We start from the raw sequence: 14,027 nt of genomic DNA on the forward strand, positions 1-14,027 counted from the left end.
AGGCACCTGCCATCACGCCTGGCTAATTTTTGTATTTTTAGTAGAGACGAGGTTTCACCACGTTGGCCAGGCTGGTCTTGAACCCCTGACCTCAGGTGATCCACCCACCTCAGCCTCCTAAAGTGCTGGCATTACAGGCATGAGTTACCATGCCCGGTCTACCTGATTTATTTTTAATCACTAAATAATCATAGTATAAGTACAGCAGTTTATTCGTTCATCCATTGAACAGCATTTTGACTGCTTCCAGGCTTTAAAAATTATAAATAAAGCTGCTATAAGCATTTATATGCAGGTTTGTGTGAACGCAGATTTCCAACTCACTGGGCTAAATAATGGGATTGCTAGGTGGTAATGAAAAAGTGTGCTTAGCTGTGTAAGATCTGCCGGTCTGTCTTCCAAAGTGGCTGACAACATTTTACATCCTCACCAGCCATGAATGAGAGTTACTCTATGGATGGTTTATCACTTGTTTGTTGAGACACAGTCACTCTGTCGCCCAGGCTGAAGTGTAGTAGTACCATCTCAGCTCACTGCAACCTCCGCCTCCTGGGTTCAAGTGATTCTCCTGCCTGAGCCTCCTGAGTAGCTGGGACTACAGATGCAAACCACAACACCTGGCTAATTTTTGTGTTTTTAGTAAAGATGGGGTTTTGTCACATTGGCCGGGCTGGTCGTGAACTCCTGGTTCAAGCAATCCACCCACCTCAGCTTCTCAAAGATTCTATGGCTAGTTTAGCACTATTACTAGTAGAGCTCATGTGTTCAACAGAATTTCTTTACTTGAGCAAGTTAAAACTCAAATATTCTATAAAATTTTGATGAAATTATTAATGATAGAGATAGCTACTTACCTGACTTCCCACCATTTCTCCTGCCCATCATGTCTGTGTAATTTTCTCTGACCTGGACAGCGGCTTTCTCATGTGCAAATGTATTCAATAAATTCCCAAGGTGTGTCAGGAACTGCAGAAGTTTTCACATTAACCTAAATCGCCTTACGTTCCTTTTCCAATTCCATAATTTTTGTATCATTACCTTTCTGATGTCCTACAAGAAATGATAAAGTAATTATAATTTACTAATTATACTTTGTAATAATTCAACTTTATTACAATTATAAGAAGAGAAATTGGTCTACCACCCACAGTTGAAAATGTCAGACTTCATTTTGAAAATCTGTTTCAGTTCAGAGTGAAAATCTGGTCCACTTTTCTGATCTTTTGTCTCTGGAACAAGAGATACAGAGAATCCAGAGGACTATCTCATACCTCCCCATAGTCTCAGGCTGAGGAACAAAGTCAGAATCTTCTTGTATTTAAAATCACCCATGTGACAACTCCACCTGCATTCCCCAGTCGATGGTTAACAGCGGAGTTGGGGGAAAGCTTTTCCCTTCTTACAAAAAGATTGACACAACAACAGGCAAGTGTCATTAAATGGGGACAGCTTGGTAGGGGGGGTGATCAGTTTGAATCTAGTCTCCAGAGAAGTCCCGTCTATGACCGCATCCAGGCCTAGTGCGCACACAAAGATCCCCTGACAGGACGCTGCATGGTAACAGGCTTCCAAATCACAAGAGCCAGGCTGCTAGAACCACGAGTACAGTGTCCTGCGAGGGACTCAAAACATTGTCAAAACTACTGAGGAGGATCAAGTAAATGACATCGTATCTCTAACCAAAGTTCCCCAGCACATCTGAGGGTCCAGGACTTCTCTGAGAGGCAACATAACCCCATCACCACGTGGTCAGTAGCAATCCCAGCCCAACAGGCTGTGTCCGAAAGGAGGGAGTGCCTCCCCCCTCCCCAGCTCAGCTGGTCCACGCTTCCAAATATCCATATTCAGGAATGAAAATTGTCCTCAACGGTCTCCATCTGCAAATGCAAACAGCACTCTGTCCTATAGTGTTGGCACCAATTGGGCTTTATTGGGACATTTCCAAGAATAGCAAGGCTCATGGCTCTTCTGCCTCTCATAAACCTCATAAGGAGAAGAGATGGGCTGGGCCAGGGCAGCTGAGTAGTTTGGGGTTTGTACTCCGGGAGGAAAAACCCTCAGATTCTCTATATTTTAATAAATTAAGCGGATGAGAAATCATGCAAGGAGGGCGGTTATATGGAGGAAGAATCTGTAGCTGCTCAGGGGAGATGCAGGACAAGACGGGAATCAATGTTCAGGGCACCTGGGGAACTCAGGGAAAGCTGATGTCATGGGAAGGGGAGCACGTGCAGTCACGACAAGCCCAAGTCAGTTAACTTTGAGAGGGGCTTTGGAGTCACCCACAGATTACCCCTTTTGACTCTCACAGTTATCTGAAGCCAGTACAAAGACTCTATTCTGTCCTGGGTATGGAAAAGAGGGAAAATGAAGGAGCTTTTCTGCAGAGAAGGCAGAGGAGGGGAGGCCAGGCCAGGGTGTCCACAGAGTCACTTCCTGGAACCTCAGAGTGGACACAGCTCCCCTACAGATCCACGATCCTCCATCGAAACATTTGTGGGATGGATCTTCTTCATATGAGAATGTCCCTCATCCCCGAGAGTCCCTAGACTCACTGAAGTCTCAGCGTGAGCAGCAGATGACCTTGGGATGCAGGAGTGGGATGTCTGTTACAGAACCTGACTCTGAAGGGAAGCACGGGATGCACGAGTGGGACGTCTGTTACAGAACCTGACTCTGAGGAGTAGCACGCCTGAGTCTGGCTGTCCTGCACACAGGGAGGTCACAGACACAATAACATCTCACTATGGAGAAGACCCTGTTTGCCCAAAATCCCTGGAGCCACACAGATTTGCTTCCTCTGGGCCTCAAGAGGGTAGAACAACTCCCAGGAAGCTGAAATGAGCAGTTGTAGGGAAAGTGACTTCAGTCTGGAAGGTGCTCAGTGGAGCGGGCCTGGGGTTTGCTGGACCAAGCCACGGAACAGAAGCTCTCAGATCACACACGTCTCTGAGTCAGGCCTAGGCCCAAGGCTAGGCATGGGAGGAGTCACCACCTCCTTTCTCCTCCATCAGCTCCCTGGAGGGATGCTGAATCCTGAGAGCTGATTGATGACACTGTAAACATAACTGGGGAAAAGGGTGTTAGCAAAGAATCAAATTAACATTTTAGCTAAGAAAAAGCAAAAAAATGTTTACATTTACAGATCCTAGGAAAGTAGGCTTAACTGAAGAAGTGAAAGCAGAAGTCACCCCTGAGCTAGACTTCATCCAGGGCAGGGCAGTGAAGACTGTACCAGGCATGGAGAACGCAGAGGTGGTTTCACTCTCACTTCCGCCTAGGTCTGGAGCACTGTGTGTTACTGTTGCCATGATGTTTTACAAGATCAGCCTCATCCTCTGCCTTAAGCCCAGAAACGTGCAGAATCCCTGCATTGTCTGAGGCATCTGTGTATGCAGGGAAATGACTTGGGACCCCAGCTCCCTGGTCCTTACTTGATTTTGAGTAGTAGTATGAGAGAAACTGGAGAGGGCTCCCTGGCTTCTGCTAGTACCAAGACATGTGATAGGCACGAAAAAATGAAGACACTGCTCAGAGTGCAGGCGAGTCTGGCCGATGCTCCCAGAGATGCAGAGAGGGAGTGGCTGAGTCAGCACAGGCTGTGAGAAGAAACCTACAGACACACATGGATAAAGAAACAGGGGAAAATTCCAAGCCTAGAGGACATCCATACCAGGCGTGATTGATTCAGGCTAAGAAGCTGTCCCTGCAAATGTGAGCCCTGTCCCTACCTGAGAAGTGAGAGAAGCAGGAGGAAACAAGAAGCCCAGGCCAGGCCGGGCGCGGTGGCTCAAGCCTGTAATCCCAGCACTTTGGGAGGCCGAGACGGGTGGATCACGAGGTCAGGAGATCAAGACCATCCTGGCGAACACGGTGAAACCCCGTCTCTACTAAAAAATACAAAAAAAAACTAGCCGGGCGAGATGGCGGGCGCCTGTAGTCCCAGCTACTCGGGAGGCTGAGGCAGGAGAATGGCGTGAACCCGGGAGGTGGAGCTTGCAGTGAGCTGAGATCCGGCCACTGCACTCCAGCCTGGGCGGCAGAGCGAGACTCCGACTCAAAAAAAAAAAAAAAAAAGAAGCCCAGGCCATGCGCGGACACAGCCCTCCTGAGGTCCAGAGCTGGAGCAGGCCTCTCTTACTCCCTCCACTGGCCTCATAGAGGAGGGGTTATGGATACAGGCCTCTTATCCCCTCCCCAGGACTCATATAGGAGGGGTTATGATGCCAATGTGTCCCCCTCACTGCCCATCTCCTCCTCTAATGCATTTATTTAGGAGCTGGTGGCTGGTGGAAAGGGGATTCTGGCAGGCAGGACCTGGGAGGAGGCAGGTATTGGGACCACACCAAAAGAGGGCACAGCTGCTGAGTCTGCCTCAGTGGGTGCAGGCTCCATTGCCCAGCCCTGGGGAATTGGGGGTGGGGGTTGGCACAGCTGTGGGTTCACCCTGTGCAGTCTGTGAGGTAGACCCACAGTGCCCCCTGCTGCTCACTGGCCAGACTGGAGTCTCTTGGCGGAAATCACGTGAGTGGAGTCTCTTGAAAGCCTGTTCACTGTCAGTCCACAGCATCCATGGCCACATCCCTGCTCTGTCCCAAGGAAACTGATATTAATAGCCATTTCAACCAAAGGCTATCCAAAATACTACTTGAAAGAGACATCTGAAAAATGATGAACATCAAATGTGAGGAGACTGCAGAGAGGTGGGAACGCAGAGGGCCCTGGGAGCAAAGGCCTGGGAAGCTTCTTCCACAAGGACCAGGCGAGGAGGTGACTGTGACCTGGGTCTGAGTGCAGAGTGGGGTTCTGCTCATGAGCAGGTAATCGCACAATATTCTAACAAATTGTTTGGGATTCATGGGAAATTAGCGCAGTGTGCAATGCACTAAATAACGCTATGTTAAAGGGACGGAGAACCTTACAGGGTGACCACTGCAGGGCTCTGATGGTGGTGTGGGCGCTGGGCAGTAAGAGGAGTTAGAGAAAGATTCTCTTTCATGGGAAAGAGATTAAAATATACTAGTACACGCGGCCGGGCGCGGTGGCTCAAGCCTGTAATCCCAGCACTTTGGGAGGCCGAGGCGGGTGGATCACGAGGTCAGGAGATCGAGACCATCCTGGCTAACATGGTGAAACCCCGTCTCTACTAAAAATACAAAAAAATAGCCGGGCGAGGTGGCGGGCGCCTGTAGTCCCAGCTACTCGGAGGCTGAGGCGGGAGAATGGTGTGAACCCAGGAGGCGGAGCTTGCAGTGAGCCGAGATCGCGCCACTGCACTCCAGCCTGGGCGACACAGCGAGACTCCGTCTCAAAAAAAAAAAAATATATATATATATATATATACTAGTACACATCTACGCCCATACCACCCTGAACACACCTAAACTTATCTGAAACATACTTGAGCAACTCTGGTGAAATATGAGTTACAATCAAACTCTTTCATGTGTAAACCTGGTAAGTTTGGACACATGTATACACCCTTAAAATAATCACTTCAACACAGACTATGAACATCTTTCACGTCCCAGTTTCTTTGTGATAAAATTATTGTAGAATCACAAAAACGGACTTAGGACTACCACAAGGACAAGTTAGTGGTGAGGGCATTTTACAGCATAGCTCATGCTGTTTCTCTGATATTAGCTTTTGAAATGGACCACAAGATGCCAGAAGAACCCCTATATAGAAGGATAATGAAATCTATGGTATAAACCATCACTTTTAAGTCTAAGCTGCCTAAGAGAGCAGAACAGGCTCCGTCCAACTTGCTGATGATTTAGTGGAAACCACTTCACAGTGAAGGCCACCCAAGGTGGGGTGTCCCTCATGGTCCTGGGGACCTGAAGCATCATGCACAGGTGGCTATCACTGTTGATCAGTGGGTGATGCTCAGCCATGATCTGAGAGCAGGGCAGGTAGTAAAATCAAGCTGCCACATCTGTGTTGACAGGAGACTTTCATCTTCTACAACAAACACCCAACAAAGCGGCTTAAATCATCACATACCGGACCAAGGGCCTGCAAAGGAGAGACACAGAAATCCGAAGTTTTTAGATTATTTCCCTGTACCCCACAGAGAAGATTGCAGCATGACCTGAGGGCCACCAGGGGCCTTCCTATGATTTTTTGAGGCAATGGTTTGTGCAGAGGCAAAAAGACCAGGACAAAAGGAATCTGGTTCAAAGTGGGGACATCCTGGCCCCGCTACACACACATTCTTATTCTGTAGCAGATACAGCCACGGCTGGGTCCCAGCTGCTCTCATATTAATGCTGAAACTTCCAGGGAGTGAGACCTGCATGTACCTTCCCTCACTAAGGCAATGTCACCCCTTTCTTGACCGCCCAGTCATGCCTGAGCTCCAACTCAAGACAGAAGCAGCTGGAGGGAGGCCATTTAAGTCCATGAGAGTGGCAGAAACAACCAGGAGGGGGCCGGTGAGCACTAGAGCAAACCCAGAGTCCACAGGCGCTCTCTGCAGGATGTCTGGACACCCCTCAGCAGGAGCTTTTTCTCAGGCACCCTCTTCACTCTGGGACCCTCCCACCCCCATGTTTCTCCATCCTGCAAGTTCCCAGGGATTGCAGGCAGTTGAAGTTCCTTAGAGTCCCTGGGAAAGGAATCTTGTCTAGAAGAAAACAGAGGAGACTACCCACTCCACCAGCAGACCAGGGGCACTCTGGCAGTTCTTGATGAAGGGAGGTCCAGCCTCTGCGTCAGGAGGAAGGAGGAATCCCATAGTTAGGAGGAATCATTAACAGATACGATGGTGAAAGGGGAACAGCAGTATTTCACCTTCATGTGTGACCTGAATTACAGGTATCTTCTATTTTCTCATGTTGAGGAGAAATCATATATTTCTGCTACTTAGAAGATTTTTATCATGAATGTTGAATTTTGTCAAATGCTTTTTTGTATTAATTGATGCAATCACATGGTTGTTCTGCTTTAGCCTGGAAATGCAGTGGATTGCATTGATTGATGTCCACACTGAGCCATCTTTGCATCCCTGCAATAAACTGTTGGATCATGGTGTGCACTTCCCGTTGTCTACGACTGAAGCCCATTTGGTAATTTTTTCTTAGTAACATTTGTGTTTCTTAGTGACCTTTGGTTTGTTTTTCTACTAGGAGGCTGCTGGCACCAGGAGTACATTGATTTGTGAAAAATTGTTTTGTTAACCATATTCAGTGTTTGAATCACAACTAAGGATGCTTATTTGTTCTTTTTTCAATATTCTGTACTTTTCAATATACGAGTCTTTCATTTCTCTCAGATTTTAATATATTTGTTATTAATATTGTTTTTGTTTAATGATGTTTGACAGTTCATTGCTAGTACATAAAATATAATTAATTTCTGCAGGTTGGTGTATTATCCACCCCATACTGAAGCACTTACATCAGAAGCAACTCTGAGTCACTCCTAGACTCTGAGTATGGCACGGCTAGAATAAACCTCTTTTTGTCTCTTTCAATGTCCCCATTAAGAACATTTTTAGATCTTTAATCAAACAATTTTTGTCTCTGAAAACATGATGGTAAACATATATTAGCAATCTAAAAGTCAAAAATAAAATAAAAAGTTGTACCATTTTGAGATCTACTGGCTTGAAGAAAATTAGATATGTTGGTTGAAAATGTAACAACAAAAGTTAAACCCTGACCTAGGCTTCATCAAAGCCACCAGCAGGGTGAATGCACCAGACTAAGCAAGTGGAGAGGGGCTTTTTGCTCACTTCTCTATGGGTCTGGAGCACTGTGTAAGCATTAATGCTGTCACGCCGTATCTTACAATGATGATCAGCCTCGTCCTCAGGCTGCAGCCCAGAGATGTGCAGAATCCCTGAGTTAGTTGAGGCATCTTTGGATCCAGAGAAGCGGCCGGGGACCCCATAGCCCTGGTACTTAACTGAGTCTGAGTAGTAGCTCAGGAGATACTGGAAATGATTCCCTGGCTTCTGCTGGTACCAAGATATACTTTTTGCATTGACATTGATGTCACTACTCAGGGTGCAGGTGAGTCTGGCTGATGCTCCCGGGGATGCAGAGAGGGAGGGTGACTGAGTCAGCGCAAGACTGGGAGAGGGAACCTGCAAACACAGACACACTTTGGTGATGGAGCACTTAAGAGTTAAACTCCTTGGGGTTCAAAGCCAGAGGGACTGACACAGGCTGGGAGCTGTCCTAGGTCCCGGAAAACTGGCTCACCTGCGCAGTGGGAAAGAAGCACAAGGAGAAGAGATGTCCAGGCCATGGTGGACACAGTTGACACGCCAGTCTCAGCTCTGTCACTTGAGGCTGCTTTTATCTTCTTCACTGGCCTGACAGAGGAGGGACTGTTCCCACACATTTGTTTGTCTTCCTGGTGACCTCGGCCCCACCCCGAGAAGCAACTGCAGTATGAGCTCGCTTCTTGGTACGGAAAGGACTAACGTGTAAGCCTCAGAGTTGGCCCCATGGGAAGGACCAGGGAGGAAGCAGCTGCTGGGACCTTCCACAGTTCTGTGGGCAGGAGACGCTGCCCTGGGGAGTCTGGTGGGTGGCACAGCTGTGGGTTCCCTCTGCGCAGACCCTGAGACAGGCCCACAGTGCCCCCTGCTGCTCACTGGTTAGACTGCAGTCTCTCAGTGGGAATCATGTGAGTGGAGTCACCTGAGAGCCTGGTCCCTGTAGGTCCACAGCATCCATGGGTCACACACTCACTCTGTCCTGAGTTACTGATATTAATAAAGAGTTTTTCTATAAGGACTTCCGAGTTACTAGAAGAAGGGCATGTAAGGAATATGAGGACCATCCAATGTGAGGAGGCTGCAGTGAGGGGAGAATGCAGAAGGCTCTGGGAGCAGAGGCCTGAGCAGCTCCTTTCACAGAAAATGGATTGGTTCATTATCTGGTGTTGTCAGAGATGTAAACAGGAGACAGGATGGATGAAACAGATGCTTTAGAGAGACATCTTTAGTTCCACTTTCAAGAAAGATCCTGAAGGCAGCAGAGCAGGTGAGAATGTGTCAGGAGAGCTGAGGGCTGGTCCCTGGGAGCTGGAGGAGGCTGAGGAGGAAGGACCTAAGGGTGACTGTGGTCCTTGACACAAAGTGAGGCCTCGGATGAGGCTGATGGTTGCAGTTGGTTTGACTGGGTGGGTATTGTCTCACTTTGCTATTGTGCAGGGTGTGTGTGCGTGTGTGTGTGTGTGTGCACGCGCGCGCATGCACACACACGCAGTATGAAGGGAAGCAAGTTCATTTTGTATGTCTGTTTTTTGGGTTTTTTGGTAAAATCAAGGTCTGTAGGACACAGATACATTTTAGTCCATTTTGTGCTGCTAAAACAAAGTCCCACAGACTGGGCAGTTTATAAAGAACAGATATTTACTCACTCACAGTTTTTTGAGGCTGGAAAGTCCATGATCAAGGCACTGTTATCTGTTAAGAGTCTTCCTCCTGTATCCTCACATGGTGGACAGTGGAAGGGAAGCAAGAGACAGCACACTCCCTCCAACCTCCAGCCCTTGTATAAGGGCCCTAGTCTCCACTTTGAGGCCTCCACCCTCGCGCTACATCACCTCTTAAAGGCCCACCTCTTAGTATTTTCAGACTGGCAATTTTCAATCTACACATTCTGGAAGGGAGACACTAAAACCATAGCAAGATACAAAGAGCAGCACAGGAGGTCAGGGTTCCTCTTGTCAATCATTTGCCCCAGGGGGATGGGAGCCACCCTGCAGGATGCACCTAAGTCCTGGGGTGAGAGAGGAGAGAAGAGAGCAGGATTAGGAATAGACATGGGGAGATGCCCTGCTCACAGACAAAGAGGAGAAGCATCAAATCAATTAGAAATAATGAATGCCTCATTTATTTCTTCTTGCACTTATTCAATCATTCCAGTAATATATATTTATTAGTCAATTATTCTTCAAATTTGAGCTCCCGGTAAAAAAATTAAAGTTCGTATGGAACCAAAAAAAGAGAATGCATAGCTAAGACAATCCTAAGCAAAAAGAACAAAGCTGAAGACATCATGCTACCTGACTTCAAACTATACTACAAGGCTACAGTAACCAAAACAGCATGGTACTGGTACCAAAACAGATACATAGACCAATGCAACAGAACAGAGGTCTCAGAAATAACACCATACATCTACAACCATCTGATCTTTGACAAGCCTGACAAAAACACGCAATGGGGAAAGGATTCCCTATTTAATAAATGGTGCTGGGAAAACTGGCTAGCCGTATGTAGAAAGCTGAAATTGGATCCCTTCCTTACACCTTACACAAAAATTAATTCAAGATGTATTAAAGACTTTAATGTTAGACCTAAAACCATAAAAACCATAGAAGAAAACCTAGACAATACCATTCAGGACATAGGTATGGGCAAAGACTTCATGACTAAAACACCAAAAGCCAAAATAGACAAATGGGAGTTAAACTAAAGAGCATCTGCACAGCAAAAGAAACTACCATCAGAGTGCACAGGCAACCTACAGAATGGGAGAAAACTTTTGCAACCTACCCATCTGACAAAGGGCTAATATGCAGAATTTACAAAGAACTTAAACAAATTTACAAGAAAAAAAAAAAAAACCACCAAAAAGTGGGCAAAAGATATAAACAGACACTTCTCAAAAAAAGACATTTATGCAGCCAACAGACATGAAAAAATGCTCATCATCACTGATCATCGGAGAAATACAAATCAAAACCACAGTGAGAGACCATCTCACACCAGTTAGAATGGCGATCATTAAAAACTCAAGAAACAACAGATGCTGGAGAGGATGTGGAGAAATAGTAACACTTTTACACTGTTGGTGGGAGCGTAAATTAGTTCAACCATTGTGGAAGACAGTGTGGCGATTCCTCAAGGATCTGGAACTAGAAATACCATTTGACCCAGCAATCCCATTACTGGGTATATACCCAATGGATTATAAATCATGCTACTATAAAGACACATGCACACGTATGTTTACTGCAGCACTATTCACAATAGCAAAGACTTGGAACCAACCCAAATGTTCATCATTGATAGACTGGATTAAGAAAATGTGGCACATATACACCATGGAATACTATGCAGCCATAAAAAAGGATAAGTTCATGTCCTTTGCAGGGACATGGATGAAGCAGGAAACCATCATTCTCAGCAAACTATCACAAGGACAGAAAAACAAACACCGCACGTTCTCACTCATAGATGGGAACTGAACAATAAGAACACTTGGACACAGGGTGAAGAACATCACACACCAGGGCCTTTCAGGGGGTGGGGGGTTGGGGGAGGGATAGCATTAGGAGAAATATCTAATGTAAATGACAAGTTGGTGGGTGCAGCAAACCAACATGGCACATGTATACCTATGTAACAAACCTGCGCATTGTGCACATGTACCCTAGAACTTAAAGTATAATAAAAAACAAAAAATAAAAAATTTGGGCTTCTGGTGTCAGTGGGTCAGTTTGGTTAATCAGGTTGTTTACTTAAAGTGCAATTTTTTTCTGCTTATTCACACAGTTAATAAAAGTGTGTGCTGTTATTTATAACTAAAATTGTGAATATATTATCTTTAGTCTCACTAGTTTATACTTTATATGGATTAAAGTTATGTAATTAGGTATGTGTAATTTATAATTGTTACGTGTTCTTGTTGAGTATCTCACTTTATAAGCACAAAATGTCCCACTATTATTAAAATTATTTGACCTGACACCAAGATAACCACAGCAGATTTCTGCAGGTAAATGTTTGTATGGTGTACTTTTTGCATCCTTTAAAACTTAACACACATGCATCTTTATTTTAAGGGAGTCTTTTTTTTGGGGGAGGGGGTTCACCAATGCATTTACATTTAATATATTTGATGTTGTGTTTCTTCCGGGCTTTGTTGATCTATTCCTCCATTCTAACTTTTTATTTTATGAATAAAGTATTTCTATTGTATCATTTTACATTTAGTAGCTATTTAATTTTATATTCTGCAAGTTCAGTAGCAACCCTAGAGATTGCAACATGTAACCTTGCTTTATTAGCATCCACACTATTTTAATACATCAAGTACTATTCCTACAACACAGAACCTTGTGACAGCTTACACAATGTTCTTTGTGGTTAATTATGGTTGCTGGAGGTTGTACATGTACTTAAGTACGAATGATGAAAACCATTATTAGTGGGGGTAGAGGTGGTGTTTCTAACATCAAAGTAAATTCATGTATCCAACACATTCCCTTCTCCCTGTGCTGTGACCCTGCAGAATTTTCCAATTAATGCCTGGCAGGTCTCTGTCTTTTAAGCACCAAGAAACTGCAGAAATCTCCTTCACCTGAATTTCAGAGATTTTGCCTCATCTTTTTAGCCTCCTTCCTCATGTGGGTTGGAATTCAGCATCTGTTTGCACAAGGACCTAGTGGAGGTTTGAAACCCTCAATCCCCCCACCCCCTTTAGTCCTCAAGGACACCGAATTTGAATTACCCTCAAAGCTATTTCAGTATTCTTTGGCATAATCAACTGTATATTCTGTTTATCCTGTGCCGACACCTGTCCCCTCCTCCTGTCTGGCCCTTTGATGATATCTCAAATCACCCACTCTAAGCAATGCACCCTCTCCATTTACGGAAAATCTCAGAAACCTGCAGGCTTCAGGAGGCTGCCTTAAGTACAGGGAAGGGCAGGAATGTGTTTAAGTTTTATCTTTGACAACAAAAGCGTCAGCATCTTCTCCCTGGACCATCTGGTGACCACTCTCACTCCTAACCCCAAATCTGACCTTAGTCATGAACACACACACACCCCAAGGTCAGGTGCCCAGGCATCTGGAATCACCAAAGTATCTTCCTTCTGACCTACCTGCCTGTGTGGCAATGCCCAGGCTGGAGATGTTTTATCCTAAAAGCCTGGTATAAAGATTGACTGGATACAAGGCCACAGGCCAAGGGAAGGGCCTCAGTCTATTGGCCCTGGAGGGAGAATGACTGCAGGAATGTCCCGAGTCTGATGTTGGTCAAACAAGGTCAGAGTGGGTCTATGGGCCAGGCTGGGGGATCAGATGGAAGGCCTGTGCCTCACGTCCCCAGGGGGCAGGTGCCCTGGGTTAACACTGAGCTCTTTCCATATCCTGAACAGTGATCATCACCCGTATCCTCAGAAAGGATCCCAGAGTATTGCAGGAGCCCAAGTGGCCAGACCTAGAGCAAGAGTCCTAAATCAGAAACCTGCAAGCTGGAGACCAGCAGGCATTATCATCTGGGGCTCCCGTAGGAGCTTGTGGTACCAGACCACACTGTCCACTTGACTCTGCTGCTTGTTCCAGTGCATGAGGTGGTGACCTTAACTTCCAGACAATCTGGCCAGCTGAGGGAACACGGACTGCATGGAGGACCTTGAAAGAGCTTGCAGGGCACAACCCTGCTGGCACAAAACCTGACACAGAAGGACACAGACACCCCTGCATGGTGAAGAGTGACTGACACTTGTCATTTACAAACCTCTCCTTTCGTTTATTCCCCATGTAGCAAGTAAGAGTTGCTGAGGTAGGGTTACATGGAGCCAAAAGTGAGAACTGAGATTCAGAGAATATATGATTGCTTCAATGGACCCAGAGTAGGCATGAGATATCCCCAGTGCTGATGTGAAAAAATCTTGCCATTCTACTTACGGCGTTGCTTCTTCCACGACAGTAGATGTTGGCTTCTCTTCCGGGAGCTGAGCCCTTGCATCAGGCTGGACCAACAGGGGAGATACAGAGACCTGTAACCACAGGACAGGGCCCACCCTGGAGCGGACAGACCTGCAAGGAAGACCTGCAGGGGCCTCGAGGCCTGTGCTTCAGTCATGTGTCATGGCAGTGAGGAAGAGGGGACCCCAGGCAGGATGGGGACACCCATAACCCTTCTCCTTAGGACCCAAAGAGAAGGCAGAGGCACCACATATCTTTTTTCCTACCACATTCACAGGATGAAGGCAGAGGCACTTCATCCAAACTGACATCTGCCTGTTTGCTTTCTGACCTGTTTGCTT

General features: G+C 46.2%; 1 pseudogene and 1 gene segment (V, D, J or C); both read right to left on the reverse strand.

Annotated features, from left to right (window-relative positions):
- The window catches only part of LOC116270763, a 77,938-nt gene that overhangs the window by 22,915 nt on the left and 40,996 nt on the right, over window positions 1–14,027 (reverse strand).
- LOC116270762 lies at window positions 5,343–10,013 on the reverse strand (annotated as a pseudogene).

The sequence above is a fragment of the Papio anubis genome, chromosome 16 (assembly GCF_008728515.1).
Source record: "Papio anubis isolate 15944 chromosome 16, Panubis1.0, whole genome shotgun sequence".
Lineage (NCBI taxonomy): Eukaryota > Metazoa > Chordata > Mammalia > Primates > Cercopithecidae > Papio > Papio anubis.